The sequence below is a fragment of the Dama dama genome, chromosome 1 (assembly GCF_033118175.1).
Source record: "Dama dama isolate Ldn47 chromosome 1, ASM3311817v1, whole genome shotgun sequence".
Lineage (NCBI taxonomy): Eukaryota > Metazoa > Chordata > Mammalia > Artiodactyla > Cervidae > Dama > Dama dama.
In genome coordinates, this window is record NC_083681.1 from 82204500 (window position 1) to 82210090 (window position 5591).

The window sequence follows — 5591 nt, forward strand, 5'->3', positions numbered from 1 at the left end:
GAGGATTATTTCATTCTTTTGTGGCTGATTAACATTTCATGTAGATATATATCTTCTTTATCCATTCATATGTCAATGAGCACTTAGATGGCTTCCAGGTCTTGGTTATTGTAAATAGTGCTACCATGAACATTGGAGTGGATGAATCTTTTTGAACTAGAGCTTTTGTCTTTACTGGATAAATGCCCAGGAATGCAATTGCTGAATCATATGCTAGATCTATTTTCAGTTTTCTAAGTAACTTCCATTCTGTTTTGCGTAATCACTGCAACAATTTACACTTTCAGCAATGGTGTAGGAAGGTTCCCTTTTCTCCACATCCTCTGCATTTTTTATTTGTAGACTTTTTGATGATAGCCATTTTGACGGGTGTGAGATGATATCTCATAGTAGCTTTGATTTGCATTTTTCTATTAGTTAATGATGCTGACCATCTTTTCACATGCCTGCTGACCACCTGTATGCCTTCTACAGAGAAATGTCTGTTTAGGTCTTCTAACCATTTATCAAATTTGTTTATTTATGGATTTTTGTTGTTGTTGTTGAGTTACAAAAGGTTTTTTTTATTTTGGGGAATTAATCCCTTGTTGGTCACTCTGCTTGCAAAAATTGTCTCCCAGTCTGTGGGTTATTATTTCATTGCAAAAACTTGTAAGTTTAATTAGAGCCCATTTGTTTATTTTTGCTTTTATTTATTTTCCCTTGGAAAACTGATCCAAGAAAGTATTGCTACAACTTATGTTAAAGACTTCTTCACTTATGTTCTCTTCTAGAAATTTATAATTTCAGGTCTTATGTTTAACTCTTTGAGTTTATTTTTGTATGTGGTATGAGAGAATTTTTTAATCTCATTGTTTTACAAATGTTGTCCAGTTTTTCTACCATCACTTCCTGAAAAGATTGTCCTTTTTTCACTGTATATTCTTACCTTTTTGTAATTGATTAATTGACTATACCCATGTGGGTTTATTTTGGATTCTGTATTCTATTCCATTGATTTGTGTGTCTATTTTTGTGCCAATATCTGCTACTTTGGTTACTGTACCTTTACAGTATAACCTGAAGTCTGGGAGTGTGATACCTCCAGCTTTGTTCTTTTTCTTCAAAATTGCTTTGCCAATTATGGGTCTTTTATGGTTCCATATAAACTTTAGGATTGTTTGTCCTATTTCGGTGAAAAAGGTCATGGGAATTTTGATAATGATTGCATTAAGTATGTATATCTCTCTGGATACCATGACACTTTTAATAGCATTAATTCTTCCAACTCAAGAGCATGGGCTATGTATGCATTTTCCATCTCTTTACATAATTTTCAGTTTCCTATATTGGTGTTTAATAGTTTTCAGAGTACATGTCTTTCATGTCCTTGATAGAATTTATTTCTAGACATTTTAGGTTTTTTGATATGATTTTAAATAGGACTATTTGCTTTCTCTTTCTGATATTTCATTGCTAGTGTACATAAACGGAGCAGTTTTCTGTATATTAATTTTGTAATCTGCAATCTTGCTGAATTCACTTAATAGTTCTATTAGTTTTTTGGTGGTTTTTTTTGGAAGAAGGACTTTTACACAATGTAAAGTCTCATATATCATATACAAAAGTGACAGTTTTACCTTCCCTTCCAATTTGAATAACCTGTAATTTTGTTTCTTGTCTGATTGCTGTGGCTAGGACTCCCAAACTGTATTAAATGGAAGTGGTGAGGGGGCATTCTTGTCAAATCAAACTGGAAGGCTTTCAGATTTTCACCATTGTGTACTATGTTGGATGTGGTTTTGTTATAAATGGCCTTTATCATGTTAAGATTTGTTCCCTCTCTACCCACTTGGATGAGATTTTTTTTTAAATCATGAATAGACAGTGGATATTGTCAAACTCTTGGCTTGAATCTATTGAGATTACCATGTAACGGAATTAAAAATTTTTTTTCATTTAAAATATTTTTTATTGGCATATAGTTGATTTACAATGTTGTGTGAACTTCAGGTATACAACAAAGTGAATCAGTTATGCATATACAAATATCTACTTTGTTTTAGATTCTTTTCCCATACAGGCTACTATATGATTTTCTTTTGTTAATGTTGTGTCCCACATTTATTTCTGTAGGATGAGCCGTCCATGTGACCATGGAATAAGTCAAACTTGTCATGCATCATGTTAAGACTTCAAATTGCTTTAAAAGTTATCTTTATAATAGTTATCATAACTCCAAATGATTCATGGTGTCCTAATATGCCAAAATTTAAAAGACAAATGGATAAGGAAGCTGTGGTATGTATACACCATGGAATATTACTCAGCCATTAAAAATAATTCATTTGAATCAGTTCTAATGAGATGGATGAAACTGGGACCCATTATACAGAGTGAGGTAAGCCAGAATAGGTTTTTCTTAGAGATTGGCAAGGACCAATCAGGTCAACCTCTAATTTGAGCCCAATTGCCAATCTATAATTAGGTGGCCTGAATGCATACATGAAGGAGGGAGCATAAAAGGAGTACAAAGTTGAGCATTTGAAGATAGATTGAAGCCTTACTTTAAAATTAAGTGCTGTTTTTTTCAGTGAATTAAAATATGCCATTTTTCTTATTTCTCTTATACCCTGGTCTAATATTTTAAAATTGTCATATGAAGATGTAACTTCTGTATAATGAGTTGATAAAGACAAAAATTGAGCTAATTAAAGATGACCATATAATCATGTTTATTATCACTGAAACAAGAACAGAAACAAACAAAAATTAAGCAATAACCCTATACCCAGACTATTTGGCACCAAGTTTACATTTAAGAATGAATTATCAGCTATCATAATCATTGCTTTAAATTATACTATGAAAATAGACTAGTCCCATTCATCTTTGAACTCATTTTTCTGTCACTCATGAATGTGTGACTTACACTGGATTGCATAAATGATGTTTCTTTGGACATGTATTTAAATATGCATTGACTAAAATGAGAGTGGGGATGATCATGAGAAATAATGAAATGTAACTAAGAAGAAACTATGTACTAAGACTTCTAGGTTCAAGGTTGATATTCCTAAGCTATTATTCCTGAGATATCATATTTTTAAGTCATTTGTATCATAGACTTAATAAAGAACTCGAGAAAGTAATCAAAATTTGCATGTTGTTGGCCTAACAACACTTCCCCTAACTTGATCTCACCTGCATGAAACCACCTTATTGTTGTATCTATATAATTAAAATATGAATTTTATAGAAGACGTTGCTTTCCCCACAGCCTTTGTTAATGCCCTCTTGACCTCTCTGTTCCTCAGGCTATAGATCGGCGGATTCAGCATGGGGATGACCACGGCGTAGAACACAGACGCCATTTTGTCTGTGTCCATGGAATGGCGGGAGCCGGGCTGGAGGTACATGAAGGCGCCTGCCCCACAGAAGATGGAGATGGAAGTGAGGTGGGAAGCACAGGTGGTGGAAAAGGCCTTCTGGTGTCCTTCTGATGAGCGCACCCTCAGAATAGTGACAAAGATAAACAGGTAAGAGATCAGGATGACCAGGACAGAAACGATTATATTAAAGCCTGCCAAACTGAAAAACACCATCTCACTTCTCTTGTTGTCTGAACATGAGAGAGCCAGGAGAGGAGTAGAATCACAGAAAAAGTGATCAATCACATTGGTTCTGCAGAAAGACTGAATGTGTTCCAAGTGTGCACAGAGGCCTCCAGAAAACTAAGAACATAGCATCCTATGACCATCCAGGCGCACACCCTTGGTGTCATGATGTGGCTTACACACCGCTGCATGACGGTCATGGGCCATTGAGGCCAAGAGAAAAGTTTCCATAATAAGAAAGCCACCAAAAAAGAAAAACTGAGCGGCACAAGCATTGTAGGAAATGACCTTGTCTTCCATGAGGAATCCTGCCATCACTTTGGGAGTGACGGCTGTGGAGTAAGCAAAGTCCACCAGAGAGAGGTGGCTGAGGAAGAAGTACATGGGGGTGTGGAGACGAGAGTCCAGCAGGATCACGTGATCACCCCCAGGTTCCCAACCAGAGTGAGGAGGTAGATGAGAGTCAACACTAGAAAGAGTGGGATCTGCAGTTGTGGGTCATCAGTTATCCCGGCAAGAATGAACTCAGTCACGAACGTACTGTTTTTCTTTAGGGTCATTTGTACACTTTTTGAGTGTCCTATAGCAATAAGGGGAAAAAAAGGAACTGTTAAGTAACTGAGTCAAAACTATTACAGTGTCTGGTGTATGGATGTGGACTTGGACCGTAAAGAAAGCCGAGTGCCAAAGTATTGATACTTTTGAACTATGATGTTGTAGAGGACTCTTGAGCATCCCTTGGGCTGCAAGGAGATCCAACCAGTTCATCCTAAAGGAAATCAGCCCTGAATATTCATTGGAAGGACTGATGCTGAAACTGAAGCTCCAATACTTTGGCCACCTGATGCAAAAAACTGACTCATTGGAAAAGACCCTGATGCTTGGAAGGATTGAAGGCAGGAGAAGAAGGGGACAACAGAAGATGAGATTGTTGGAAGGCATCACTGACTTGATGGGCATGAGGTTGAGCAAACTCTGGGAATTGGTGATAGACAGTGAAGCCTGGCATGCTGCAGTCCATGGGGTCGCAAACAGTCAGGCATGACTGAGCAACTGAATTGAACTGAGCTGAATATTTTATATCAGAATTCTGTAAATTTCACTGGCCCAATAACAAAACATCATTTTTAAACTGAGAGGCTTCCCAAGTGGCTCAGTGGTAAAGAATCCACCTGTCACACAGGAGATGCGGGTTCAGTCCCTAGGCTGAGAAAATCCTCTGAAGAAGGAAATTGAAACCTACTCCAGTATTATTGCCTGGGAAATCTCATGGACAGAGGACCCTGGAGGGCTATAGTCCATGGAGTTCCAAAGAATCAGTTACGACTTAGAGACTAAATAGCAACAACAACAGGAAAAGAGACTATTCTAGCTTGAAAGAGTTTGTAGATAATACAACCCAATCTTCTAACCTAGTAATTGATAAAATTTAAGTTCAGAAAAAGAGGTAACTGATGAAAATGACTTCCCTCGTGGCTCAGATGGTAAAACGTCTGCCTACAATGCAGGATACCCAGGTTCAATCCCTGGGTTAGGAAGATCTCCTGGAGAAGGAAATGGCAACCCACTCCAGTATTCTTGCCTGGAAAATCCACTGGACAGAAGAGCCTGGTAGGCAGTCCAGGGTTGCAAAGAGTTGGCTATGACTGAGTGACACATATGAAAAATGACAAGATTTTTACTAAATGAGATATGTTGGCGTCACAAGTCAGACTTTAAAAACTGATACAGAATAGTCATGTAATAAAATAGGTTACTGCAATTTACTTCATTTCACTACTATTGTATCAAGGGGAATATAATTGATCTTCTAACAACAGAAGTCTTAATATATCATGTTCTAGGTTCCTTATTGCAAAATTCAGACTTATATAGAAGAAAGAAGAGAAAACCACTAGACCTTTCATGCATGACCCAAATCAAATCCCTTATGAATATATAGTAGAAGTGACAAACAGATTCAAGGGCTTAGATCTGATAGACTGAGTGCTTGAA

General features: G+C 37.0%; 1 pseudogene; it reads right to left on the reverse strand.

Annotated features, from left to right (window-relative positions):
* Positions 1–3218: 3218 nt before the first annotated feature.
* Positions 3219–4156, reverse strand: LOC133056708 (olfactory receptor 5B12-like; annotated as a pseudogene).
* Between the last annotated feature and the right edge of the window lie 1435 nt (positions 4157–5591).